This window comes from Aulonocara stuartgranti (genome assembly GCF_965226115.1).
Source record: "Aulonocara stuartgranti genome assembly, chromosome: 14".
NCBI classification, from domain to species: Eukaryota; Metazoa; Chordata; class Actinopteri; order Cichliformes; family Cichlidae; genus Aulonocara; species Aulonocara stuartgranti.
Window position 1 is genome coordinate 24,525,235 of NC_138950.1, and position 13,265 is coordinate 24,538,499.

Genomic DNA, 13,265 nt, shown 5'->3' on the forward strand with positions numbered 1-13,265 from the left:
CAGCGGCTGTTAGCTTGCTGAAATGATTGCAACATCACGTCACAGTTCATCTTCTCTTAACTAGATGCATACCTGGAGCTGTTATTGAGTAAAATGAATGTTATGATCTTTACAGATTATTCATAAGATGATGCGATCATCGTATCATGCAATTCATGATGCAACCATGAACCAATGATCAGGCCTGTCATTAAAACCTTTTGTTTTTTTGTTTGAACTGTGCCCCAACAATTGAAGTGTTATCTGTGGCTTTGGCAGTCTGCTTTTGTAGTAGTCTTCTGTGTAACTCAGAAATCGTTGCTATACAGCTTTGAAAAAACCTATTAGTTCAACTATAAGATGATGTTTTTATTTCTGAATAAATCTGAAAATGTTTACTGAGATCAACAATTGCTAGTTGTTTTACAGTGTACTTACTATACCATGATTGTAAGGTCTGCAGACTTAATACCACTGTGCCAGAGTTTTTCTTACTTTCTCCTGCTCAGGGTTTTTCTTTTGCATTCTTTCTTTTCACACATAAACAAACAGAATTATCCAGTGCCGCATGGTGGTCCAGTATCATTATACACATTAATTTACTACATCTAATGTATATATAAAATCACACTGCTCACCACACTAGAAATTTAGTTAAACTAGCTGACATCCAAGGCAACAAAAATGATAAAACATTAATCAGATAAGCGGGTATAGCAAGAGGAGAAGAGATGAAGAGATAAAGTTGAAAGGAAGTGACAAATTTCTACCCAGCAAAGCAGTGAGTTGTGACATTAAAGGGTATGTCAAAGTCATCAGGTCATCTTGAATAGACTCATTAGCACATACATGGACAGAAGACAAAATAACAGTGTTAAAGTTTTGAAGCCATACCTTGCGATACATCAGTGAGGCATGTGCTACAGCTCCCTCGACCATCCTTTTCCTCTAAAATGGGAATAAAATCATGATCGGTATCACTATATGTAGCAACAGTCTGTGACACTTTGCATTCATAATTCATAATTGTGAGAAGGGAGTAGTGCACTCTACATCATATGGATAATACTATGGATAGTATGGATAATGTGTATAATTTGGGGAGATTTTGAAAGTGTCGTGTAATGCATCTATTACAAAACACAGACGGCTAATCAGATAAAATTGTAAATTTGTAAATTAATTCAGGAATTATTTTTACACTAAAATGGACTTATTTGTCCAGTATTTGTATGCAAAAGGCACCGCAGCCACTCAGTACAGGTGTATTAATGGATAACTAAGGCAGAATTTTATGTATGAATGAATGGCGGTCAGAGTGTGCGACATGAATTAATCTCAGTGATTGCACAGTACAACAGCACCGACAGTGATTTCCTACCGAGCTCTGCCTGAATGTAGCAGCACACTTTCACAGTGTAATTGGAGTCTTATCAAACTGTAGCTATTTTAGGCCTCAACCTAACAAACACAGTAGTGCACCTTTCTATCATGGATTCAGTCACTTAGACACAAACAGTGTGTCTAAGTGAGTGACTGCAATGCACAGTGGACTAAATGTAATGCCCTCTTTTAACCCGTTAATGCCTATTGTATCATATTTGATACAAACTGTTTTTGTGAGTTTATTAAACTTCAACATCATCAGTGTGATTGATTTTTTTCCAGTGAAAATGCCAGATGTAGCAGATATGATACAAATTAAAATTCATATATGCAAATTAATATCTAGTTTGTTTGTTTTTATTGTCGGACGCTTCAATAAACATTCAATTTTTTTCCAGTTTAGTGTAAATTTGCTGCAGTTAAGAAAGAAAGTAAGTGTACTTTATTGATCCCTGTGGGGAAATTCCTCTCTGCATTTAACCCATTCACTCATTGAAGCAGTGGGCAGCCATTGGGCGCCCGGGGAGCAGTGTGTAGAGACGGTACCTTGCTTAGGGGTACCTCAGGGTGGCTGTTCAGGGGAACCGAACCCCCGACCTTGCGATCAGGGGCCACCACTCTACCTACTGAGCTATCCCTGCCCTAATAAATCCCCCTTAAGTCAAGTATTTGATTTACTTTGCTGTCTTAATTTCATTAGGTGATTTTCACCTGTGAGACTAATTTCCTGCCATACTTCTCTGGCTCGAGGCATTAGACTGAGCTTCATGCAAGTAGATGTTGCATACATAACATCACACATGGCTGATTTTACTCCCCTTATTTTTCTAGGCAAGATGGGATTAAAAGATCTGTGTTTTTCCATGGAAAGAAATTGCAGAGAAATGATTAAATTAAAAAACAAAAAGGTAGAATCTACAGAAATTTGAATAAGTCTTTGGGAAATACAAAAATATTAGTGCTAATATATTATAAATCTGTACACAGTATCACCGTGATAGAAAGGCCATTTGCAGCCCACTTAGCAAACTGACAGATCTGAGTGTTTCCAGTCAGCTTTCCCAGAAGCTTTTTGCCCTTTTGACAGTGAATGGTGTTGACTGTAATCAGATAGTTACAGTAGATTTGTCTCTGTCTCATCTGTTGGACTGCCTGTCTTTTTCTCTCTCTCTTTCTTCCTCTGTCACTCTCTAATCAATAGAAACATTGTTTCGGCTGTCCACAGAATCCAAGAAGCAAATTGTTTCTGCCAGACAGAAACAAATAGTCTTTTGCATGCACGAGGCCACAGAAAAAAGTCACACTCTTTCTGTGGAATGTGTGGAAACGCACAAATGCATACAGTAAACACACACCGTTTGAGCAGACGCTGGCAGACGGACTGCCCACATTGTTTGTCCGTAACCTTTAATCTTTTGTTCCCAAGGAGGCAGAGAAGGTCAGACCTCATGATACGAGACATAACGAGTTGACTGTAATCTTCTTCTATTGTGCTTCTGTTTCACGTGAAAATGAACAGGTAAAGCGAACATGGACTTTGGATGTTGCTCGATGTTCTGCCTCTGAATGCTTTTTGAGCAACAGGATACCTGTTGGATTACTTTATAGGATGAATGGCCTGTGATGACACAACAAAGGTTAGAACTTTTAGGTAGGATATAAATACTACTTAATAAAACATGTTAATTGTTTTAAAGTTATGTGACAACCAAAAACTGGTCGTTTGTGCCAGTGATGATCTGTGTGTGTCATATTAAAGACGATGGAGCCACATTTGCATTATTTTTTCAGCATTGTTGTGTCTCATAAGCCAATTAAAACCTCTAAATTAATAAAAGACTAAAACTTTGCTGGGCTACAGCTGTTTTCAGTAGTTTTACATGTGCACATTGCAGATGAAACAATTTGTCCTGACTGAATAACAGAAATAATAACCTGCTTCGGTTATTTAGAGGATCTCCTGAATATTCTCCATATGCATGAACGTTACAGCCCAAAATAACGTTACATAGAAGCATGCAGATGTAGACGGAGAAACGTAGATTGCCACTAAGAGGTTAAAAGGAGGGAGGTCATTAATGGTGTTTGGCCAGACACTGATAGGTCACCGCTCAGTGGTGTGCTCTCTGCGGCTCTCATCCGTGAAGTAACGGATCTCCGCCTCCGAGATGCATTGATTTGAGTTTGTTGTTCGGCTGTGCCAGCAAAGCAGGAGACGTCACCGGATTTGTTTTACCTGTAAGCATGGAGGATCGTCTGTGAAGTTATCCTCTCAGCCTGGCTGCGTGTGTGTCTGACAGCCGAGTGCACGGATAAGTTTGTGGAAGTCGGCGACGGAGAATCACAAAAGGTAAAGTCAGACCTTGATGAAACATGTCACACTTTCTGTTGTCGGTGGATTGTCGAGGTTGGCTGTATCGTTACCTGCTTCGAGGATCATTGAGAGGTCTAACAAGCGGAATAAGAAACAACGCGCGTCAATAATTTACAACTTCTGTCGAGTTTTTATTGAATAAACCGAGTAAACAGATCGCTGATTACCCCGCAGGGACGACGCGCCGTAATTCGGAATGAATGCAGACTATATTTCCCACATGGCTGTGAGAAGACAACGAGTCTAATCATGATCATCACAATAATACACTTGCTGTTCCTGTCCAGTTTGCCACTCGCTCTCGGAGACAGAGGCTGTTTGTGAGAAAGTTATAAAACTGGATGTTGTCGCATCCAACGAATCCAGTGAAGAGAAATAGGCCACCCAGTACTTTTTAACTGTAATAATATTAGTTATAGCCACAGAGCAGGGATGCGGGTTCGATCCCCGGCTCGCATCATCTCAGACTCCATCTTGCCATCCAAATTGTTAACTTTTTGTTGCCAGATGTATAGAAGTAAAATATGACCATTCTTACGTTTTTAGCCATTTTTATCGTGTTTCATAAAGAGATTGCCTTGTTATTAAGTTCGCCTCACACTTCAATTATAAACCTCAACTCTCACCTTGGTCTTACTGTGTACTTACAGCAATGTCTTTACGCGTGCATTAAACCCACAAATCACTTAACTGACCTTATTTATATGTGTATAGGAAACAAGAAGCTATGACAAAGCTTTGTACACTCTCCCTTCATTTCCATTTTTCAGTTCTCACTGATTTGCTCATCAGTAAGGACAGACTACCCTATTTGTTCTTTCACCTTTTTCACTGACCACATAATCTTTTCTAGAGCTGTCCAAAGTTGGATTTTGTAAGGTTCAGTAAAGACCGGGTGTCTTCCTAGTTCACCTTTTTGTGTCCTTGCGATCTTTTTTTTCTTTCTTTTTTTTTAAACTAAAGCATTTTAGCCAGTAGCTGGAAATGTAGTTTGTGTGCTTATTTTGGTTACAATCATTTGCCACGGAGTGCTATGGTGTTAGTCATTTATTTTATATAAAGTAAGTTGGTCCGAGTGAAGTAATTAATACTGTTTCTTCATTCTTTTGGTGATCTGCGGCTACCCTTTGAGAGGGATCGTGTGAAGTCCAGTGTTCACGTAGAAGTTGCATATAACATTAATATTACAACAGTGAGTGGTTGGTGCTACACTGAGGTCTTTGAGAGGAAAACAATTCTTATGTGAGCATTGAATATCATGTGGTGGTGACTTAAAGGATATAGATCCTTATTTGGTATGTTTTATAATGTGACCATGATTGTCCAGCTGTTTGAGAGGACATGTCTGCTGTGCCGCATGTGCGCATCACCACAGCATGTGTTTAAAAAAAGTCTTCAGGGGGCCTAAAGCTCAGTGTGCACAGCAGAATATTTTTCACTCAGAGTGTGTGTGTGTGTGTGTGTGTGTGTGTGTTGGATAAAATCTGTAAAACTAAGTCTCCCAAAGGAACAGTTCAGACTGATTTCTTAAACAAACTCTAACAAAAACGATTGTTTCTGGTCACTTTAAACCTTCAGCTCCTAGCTGTGAGAGTCAGGTATCAAAGTGTAGCACAAAAATTGGTATCCTTCCAAAAACCTACTTATTTGTAGTACACTGCATATATAGCACTTGTGAAGTAAAACCGCTAAAACATTTAGTTTTTTTAGAAACTGTTACAATTTTCTCAAAATTACCTCAGACAGACTGTAATGGATTTTGTTCCTTTGTCATTCAAAACGTGAATTTTGGTCAGCTTTGGGAGAGTCATGTTGCTATCCACAGCTGTCCTTTCTTATGTTTAGCGCACAGCAGGAAATAATCTGCGTAAGATGGGTTTATGATACTACTGTGTGGTTTAGGCAAGGAAGCAGCAGAAATAAAGACTGCAGGAAGAGCGACATGACAGACTTTGTTTTAGGGAACTTACTGAACTAAGTTAGTTATCATTTGGCTGTAAATTGTTGCTGTAATACTGCTAAATGCCTGCAAGTGATATGCTTAGTAGCTGTCTCTACCTTGAATCACTGGTGTTCTCTGAGGGCAAGCAAGTCAAGCAAATAGACATCAGTTAAAACATACCAAAGTGAAAGTGATCTCTCTTCTTAGATCTCAAACAGCCTTCGTCTAATTCATTGTTTGGTTCCATCTTGTATATTACTTCCATCTTGTGGCCTCGCTTGGCTATCGCTGGAAACTAGCTTGATATGAATCCATTGGAATCTATGGTTTCTTTCGTTTTCGTAGATGAATGTGTTTTCACCTTCTTTGAACATCTTGTTGTTTTTGATCGTCTGGATAAACCTCAGGTCTTTGATGGGACTGTCTCTACCTCTGCTTTCACTGCACCTTGTGTGTGTGTGTGTGTGTGTGTGTGTGTACTCCAAGGGGCTTTTTTGTAATTCCAAAACTGCCTAATGGAGAGTCAGAGGTATTTAACCCTAGTGGGGTTGTCCTCTTGGTGGTGATCTGTGGGTCATTAACCCACTGTTCAGCATCTGTTGTCCCATGAGCCAAGGTGTGAAACAAGATGTGGGTTATTCCCGAACGAAGATGTGAATCCTTTGTGACACATCGTCCCATTGTGCCAGCATGTGAACCATTAAGGTTGCATGAGTAAGGTGTCAGCTCAATGGTTGCATTGAGGTGGCTGATTGAGGTTATCAACTGAGTGTAATCTTGAGAACCCTTAACACATTACTGAGACTGAAGAAGTCACTTGAATGAGTGATGAAAAGTTTCTCCCACTAAGGCTACGTCCACACTAGCCCGGATAAATTTGAAAACGGAGTTTTCGTCTGCAAACGCTCCACGTCCACACTATCGTTTTCAGTCATTTACACAGAGTTGTGCGCCCACATTGAAACGTCTGAAAATGCTTATGTTCCAGTACTGCGCATGCGTGAAACGCAAGACGATTTGACCTGCCTCATTTCTGTCTGCTGCTTATTTACTTTCTGGCTCTTTGCAACATTGCGGCAAAATGTTGCGGAAAAACAGAGTGTTTTTAAAGGGATTAACAATGAGGTGGAGTTGTTGCTGCGAGTAACACAAAAGCACAAAGTTGCAAAAGCGAGTGAGTTAAAGAATTTGAAGAAAAGCTATCTGGAGCATGTACAGACTGATATCAAATCTTTAATAGGGCTGTTGCTGTATAATGCCCTCCGCTATCTTACTGCTAAGATAGCGGAGGGCACGTGACTGCATCACATGACTAAAATGTGTCATCGTTTTCGAAAAGGCTCCAGGTTCGCTGTCCACACTTCGATGCAAAAACGGTGTTTTCAAATGTAACCACTTTGGAGAGCGTTTTCAAAACGCTACGTTTTCCTTGCCCGAAAACGCTGTCTCAGTGTGGACGGAAGGCCAAAACGGAGAGAAAAAGATGCGTTTTCAAATGAAAACGTATTAAAGTGGACATGGCCTGAAAATTCTACATCCAGATGAACATAATCAACTTTTCGGGCCTTAACACATTGTAAAGGAAAGCCTGGCTTATGGACAGGCAAGGTTGATTTCTGGTTTAATGAAGCAGGCACAATTGATTGAATGTACTAAACTCAACCAGACACATCATTTCATTTTTTGAACCACCTGTAGATGAGCTAGTTTTGGCTGCTCTCTAAATCACAAGAGGTCACCATTGCAGGTATCTCTACATGTTTGGTTTGGTAGGCAAACATAAACCGCTGCACCTATGGAGACACTTTCAATAGCCTTTTTTTTAAAATGTGTAGTCCTGTTTTTCTCGGTGCATTAAAAGCTGTTTTGAGAGATGTGGTCAGCCACAACAGCCACACTACAAACATGTCATTTTATAGAGTATGATGCATTACTGTATGGTCAACAGAATATAAGGCATTTAAACTGAACCTCACCTTAAACATTCACAGCAGTAATGTTAATTCATATAACACTGATGGGGAGCATTTTTCTGCAGAAATAATTTCTACCTGATGGAGGCAATGAACTTTGTTTTTCACTGTGGTTTGTCAGAGTTCGTAAATTAAACTCCACAGCACTTTTCAGTTCTGTCAGTGACGTTAAGCACTTAATTTTTCTTTATAAACCTTTACAAATGTGCTTCAGACCTTTGAATCATCTTAAATCTTGTCTGTGAAGGTTCTCAGTCATCCAGGTCATCGTAGTCAAAGGAGCTTGCAAAGAAAAGCGTCTGGACTTCTTTAAGTTGCTTGAAGACGTTTCACCTCTCATCCGAGAAACTTCTTCAGTTCTAAGGTCAAATGGTGGAGAGTCCCAGATATAAACCTAGTGGGAGTGACCCCCCACAGAGTCATCCCCTATGTAGCCGGTGTATCAGAGAAACTCAGGAGAGTTTTCTCCAAGCATGACATCCCAGTGTATTTCAGACCCAGCAACACGCTCAGACAGAAACTGGTTCACCCGAAAGACAAAACGCCAAAACACAAACTTAACAATGTGGTGTATGCTGTACAGTGCAGCGAGGAATGCTCAGACCTCTACATTGGAGAGACCAAACAGCCACTTCACAAGCGCATGGCACAACACAGAAGAGCCACCTCCACAGGACAAGACTCAGCAGTCCATCTGCATCTTAAGGATAAAGGACACTCTTTCGAGGATGCCAACGTTCATATTTTGGACAGAGAGGACAGATGGTTTGAAAGAGGAGTGAAAGAAGCCATCTATGTCCACTGTGAGCGAACATCTTTGAACAGAGGCGGTGGTTTACGACACCAACTCTCTGCCATCTATAATCCAGTTTTGAGATCCCTTCCCAGACGCCTTAACGCCCACTCACATCCTGGGCCATCTGACCTCAGGAATTCGCATGATAATGTGGAGCCAGGTTTCACAATGAACTCACCCGAAACTCTGGCTGATTGGGACCCACACCCAGTTTCACACCTTGGCTCAGGCTATTAGAGGATCATCAGGGGGTCCTTTTGTCCCTCGGTGGGGGGTCACTCCCACTAGGTTTATATCTGGGACTCTCCACCATTTGACCATAGAACTGAAGAAGTTTCTCGGATGAGAGGTGAAACGTCTTCAAGCAACTTAAAGAAGTCCAGACGCTTTTCTTTGCAAGCTCCTTTGACCATCTTAAATCTTAATAAACAGCCACAATCTAGTGCAGTTGGACTCTATTCTGTTTACTTAAATTTGTAGATAGATGCAGAAGTATGATTGGTTTGCTTTAATAATTATACTATATAATTTATGTTGATAATTATAGTAACTCTAATGATTTTCAGAAGAACCTGGCTGCATAGGTTGCAATGGAAGGTGGAAGAGGTGCATACTAATCACTGAGCCACCATTCTGAGGTTGGATATAGAAATATGAGGAAAAGGGTAATATATATAAAATGTATGGAGGTTTGCGGAATCAAGGGAGTAAAGTAGAGGTAAAGTGGTTTTGGAGAGTGGGGTCAGGGTGGAGGTAATTGGAGCAAAGGGAAGATAAAGGAAAGAGGAAAGACACAGGTATAAGGAAGGGAGGCTGGAGAGGTAATTTGAAGGAGATGGAGAACGGGTGTAGAGAGGTGGTTCAGCATGAGCGTCCATTTTCATGTCTCCTTCCCTTTTTGCTTTACTTCCTTTGGCATCTTCTTTTTTCCAACAGCACTTTTTAAAAGTTTTGTTCCTCTACAGCCTTCTTCTAAAATGTATTTCAGTCTTCTGCATCTGTTCTCTGGCTCTCCCTCAGAGGACTGTTTTGGCAGCCAGGGCTTGTCTGTCACAAGATTTTGCTGAGCCTTGCAGAAAGACTTTCTTTCTCCTCGTCGAGCTTTACAATTTCACTGCCCCTCTGCTTCAGCTGATCCTTTGGTGGATACCCGAACCCTTTCTGCTTCCAGCAGTGTGATCAGCTTGTAGCGCTCCTGCTGGTACAAGTTTGAAATCTTGCTCAGTTTGTGCATTTTTAGTCTGTGTTCATACAGGTTGCAGTACATCGTCGACTTTTCAATAGAGCTGGGTGATAGAACGATAACGATATGTATCGCGATATAACTTTTTCTCGATAGAAAAATTAAACTATCGCGATAGACCTCGCCGCTCTTGTCCGCTTAAAAAAAAAAAAAAAAAAAAAAGAACAGCCAATCCAAATTAAGTAGCGCAGAGCCGAACCAATCACAGCCGCAGCGTCACGTCACGTGACTTGTTACGTACAGCACAAGTGCCAAGCCGCACGTGTGTTTGTTTGGGAAGCAGCCAGCCACCGTACCGCCCGGGTAATGGAGGAAATGAGTGTGCCGACTAGAAAAATCAACCGAGCGTGACCGAAGAGAAAACAGATGATGGTTCCAATGCCGGAGAGATTGTCGAACGGAAGAGCCATAGAAGTTCTGTAGTGTGAAGGTATTTCGGCTATTTCAAGTCTGACAAAAAACAGAGTCGCGTGCACTGTAAATTGTGCCAAAAGCAAGTCTGGAAATACAATAAACTGGTGCATGCGCTACGTCCACACGTACCCGGGTATTTTTGAAAACGCAGATTTTTCTATGCGTTTGCACCTTTCGTCCACACGTAAACGGCGTTTTTGGTCACTGAAAACGAAGATTTTTGAAAACTCTGTTTTTGCATTTACGTGTGGACTAGAAAAACGGAGAAAACACAGCATCAAAGGTGTGTGCATTCTTTGACGTCACACTGTGCGCCACGTTATTGTTTCGGTGAAATGAATTTCTACAATACTGTTACTGTTAATTCTACTCTCTGCAGTGTTTAAATGCTTACATATACACACAGTTACTGTCCCTCCACACATACGACTCGGTTCTGCTTCTATGCCCCAGCTTTGTTTACTTTTTCCCACCGAGGCTTCTAGACTTCTGATTGGCCAACATTTCTGCACGGTTAGGAATCTAGCTCCACCTGCTGCTTTGGCATGTTCACAGCAGCGTTTTCCTTCATTTCTGCCTTTATGTGTGGACGGGATTTTTTTTTAAAACGAAAACGGAAAATCTCCGTTTTCAAAAATACCCGTGTACGTGTGGACGTAGCCTCAGTCTCTGACTGGAAGCACTAATTCGTCATTCGGCTTTTGTCAGACTAAAGTAACTGTTAAAACTGTTTGAAAAGCGAAGCTATACAACAAGGAGAGATTGAGAATTTCCTTTTAGTTCTCAGTTTATTTGATATTGACAAAAGTTAGTCAATTTTGTCTGTTCTTCTGTAAAACAAACTAAGATTTATTTTTAGAATTAATATTTTGTTTCTAAGTGGAATTGACAATTTAGTCTGTTTCATTTGTTCTATTTTGAAACTTAAACGCTTTAGCGGCTGCCTTTTGTGTAGTTTGCAATATTTGCCTTTATTTATCTGAAAAAGTCTCATGTTCCTCAAGTACATCTACCCTGTTGAACTTATTATGGGAAATAAATATTTAAATAAAAACAAGCTGCTGATTATTTCACATTTTACTTGTGAGCAACGGCACATTTAAATCTTACAAATATAGTTATTTGGCTTATATCGTGATATATATCGTTATCGCCTGAAATGAAAAAAACATATCGTGATATGAAAAAATCTTATATCGCCCAGCTCTACTTTTCAGCTACCAGCTCTCTGATGCACGGTGTTGCTCTGTGCTCGCTTTGTTTTAATTGGTCATTTTCAACTCAGGACTGGATCCTAGTCTTGCTACTTCATTGTATACTAAATGAGTATTACACCTAAAGCAGATCATCGTGGTGTTCTTATTTTTTCCTTTGCATTCTAAAATTTTATTAATGATTTGATTTACACTTAAAACCTTTTAATGTTGGTCAAGTTTAGAATTGTTATTTGTTTCCTAACTGATCAAATGGTTTCAGTGACTTGCTTGGGATGAAAATTAATCCTAAAAAATATGCCAAAATATGTGTGTGTTGGAGAACACCTGAGCTATTAATATAAGATAAGATAAGATAAGATAACCTTTATTAGTCCCACACGTGGGAAATTTGTTTTGTCACAGCAGGAAGTGGAATATCCAGGAATATCCAGGAATATCCAGGGCCTTAAAAATTCCTTCAAATGAATTAGCGTCATTAGGTGACACATTCACATATAATCAGGTTACTTTCCTAAACAACAGATGCACAAAAAGAGCGAATGTGTACAGAAATAAAGGTTTGATTATTAACATGTCACTAGATTATGCAAACTAAGTGTCATTTAGTGTGATGCTGAACAAAGGGACAACCTCCAGACTCCTCTTTCATGTCTTCTGTTGGAGTTTTCTGTAGGTATCCGATCAGCCTTTGTCACAAACACATGATACATATAAGCATGATCAGATTCTAATCATTCTTTTCTTTGTTTTGCAAATATATTTCAGGCACATTCTTGTTTTTTAAACCTGGCTTAACAGCCCTGAACAGTTCTATACCCAGCTTGTTCTTAGTGAGGCCAATTTGAATGCATCTCAACGTCTCATGTCTACTGGTTTCCGACAGCCCTAGTTCTCTTCACTGTCTGTGGTTGTCAGGCGTGGGAAAATGCCTCTTACTCCACAGGAAATGACTCTCAGTCACAGTTTTCTTTACCTCATTGAGTTTTTTTCTGCATTCCTGCCATTTAAGTAGCTTCCACGGAGTATATTATATATAGTCCTATGGATGTGCATAAAGAAAGTTTGGCCTGCATTTTTTTATTTCATGTTGTTTTAATGGTTAGGGCGTTTTAAGTGTGCATTGTGTTAGGTGTTGAACTGACTGAGCTAGAGGTTATGGGGGGTTTCCGTTGTGGAAAATATCTAAGTTTCTTGCACTTGCCTTTTCCTGTTGCACACTGCATGTGGTTTTGGCATGACCTTCTGTGGTACTGACATAACGTTTTTCTTCTTGTGAACAACAAAATGCCCCCCAAAAAATTGTAGTGTTCTTACTTTGTTTGAAAGCTCGTGATTATAAGGTGATGTATCTGACCAGAAGAAGTAAATGATAGCATTTACCTGTGTTTGAGATAACTAGGAAATTTCTTACTCAGAAACCATCAACCAAATATAATAACATTTTAAACAGTCTGACTCCACCAAGGTATAGAATCTCTGGGGTATAGAGAATCATGTTATTCTATTGGTACCGACTACTAAATATTTGCTATCATCACATTCCTGGTTGATGCTTAAAGACATGGAGAATGGCCAAACTGGATTAAGCTGATAGGGAGGCAACCAAATAACGTAAAACCAAGGTATGCAAGAGCCTCTCTGAATGCACAACAGGCGACCGTGGCTCAGGGGGTTGGGAATCGCATCTGTAACCGGAAGGTCGCTGGTTCGATCCCTGGGCTCTCTGTCCTGGTCGTTGTGTCCGTGGGCAAGACACTTTACCCTACTTGCCTACTGGTGTTGGCCAGAGGGGCCGATGGCGCGATATGGCAGCCTCGCCTCTGTCAGTCTGCCCCAGGGCAGCTGTGGCTACAACTGTAGCTTGCCTCCATCAGTGTGTGAATGTGAGAGTGAATGAATAGTGGCATTGTAAAGCGCTTTGGGTGCCTTGAAAAGCGCTAT

At 40.4% G+C, this 13,265-nt stretch overlaps 1 protein-coding gene across 3 annotated transcripts in view; it reads left to right on the forward strand.

Moving 5' to 3' along the window:
* The first annotated feature begins 3,457 nt into the window (after nt 1-3,457).
* gramd1bb (GRAM domain containing 1Bb) overlaps nt 3,458-13,265 on the forward strand; it is an 88,382-nt gene continuing 78,574 nt past the window's right edge. For 2 of the 3 annotated variants that reach the window (XM_082503687.1, XM_082503688.1), the window contains exon 1: nt 3,458-3,715. The gene's annotated coding sequence lies outside the window, so the exon portion shown is untranslated. The remainder of the gene's footprint in view (nt 3,716-13,265) is intronic. The other variant, XM_082503694.1, reaches the window with a different exon arrangement.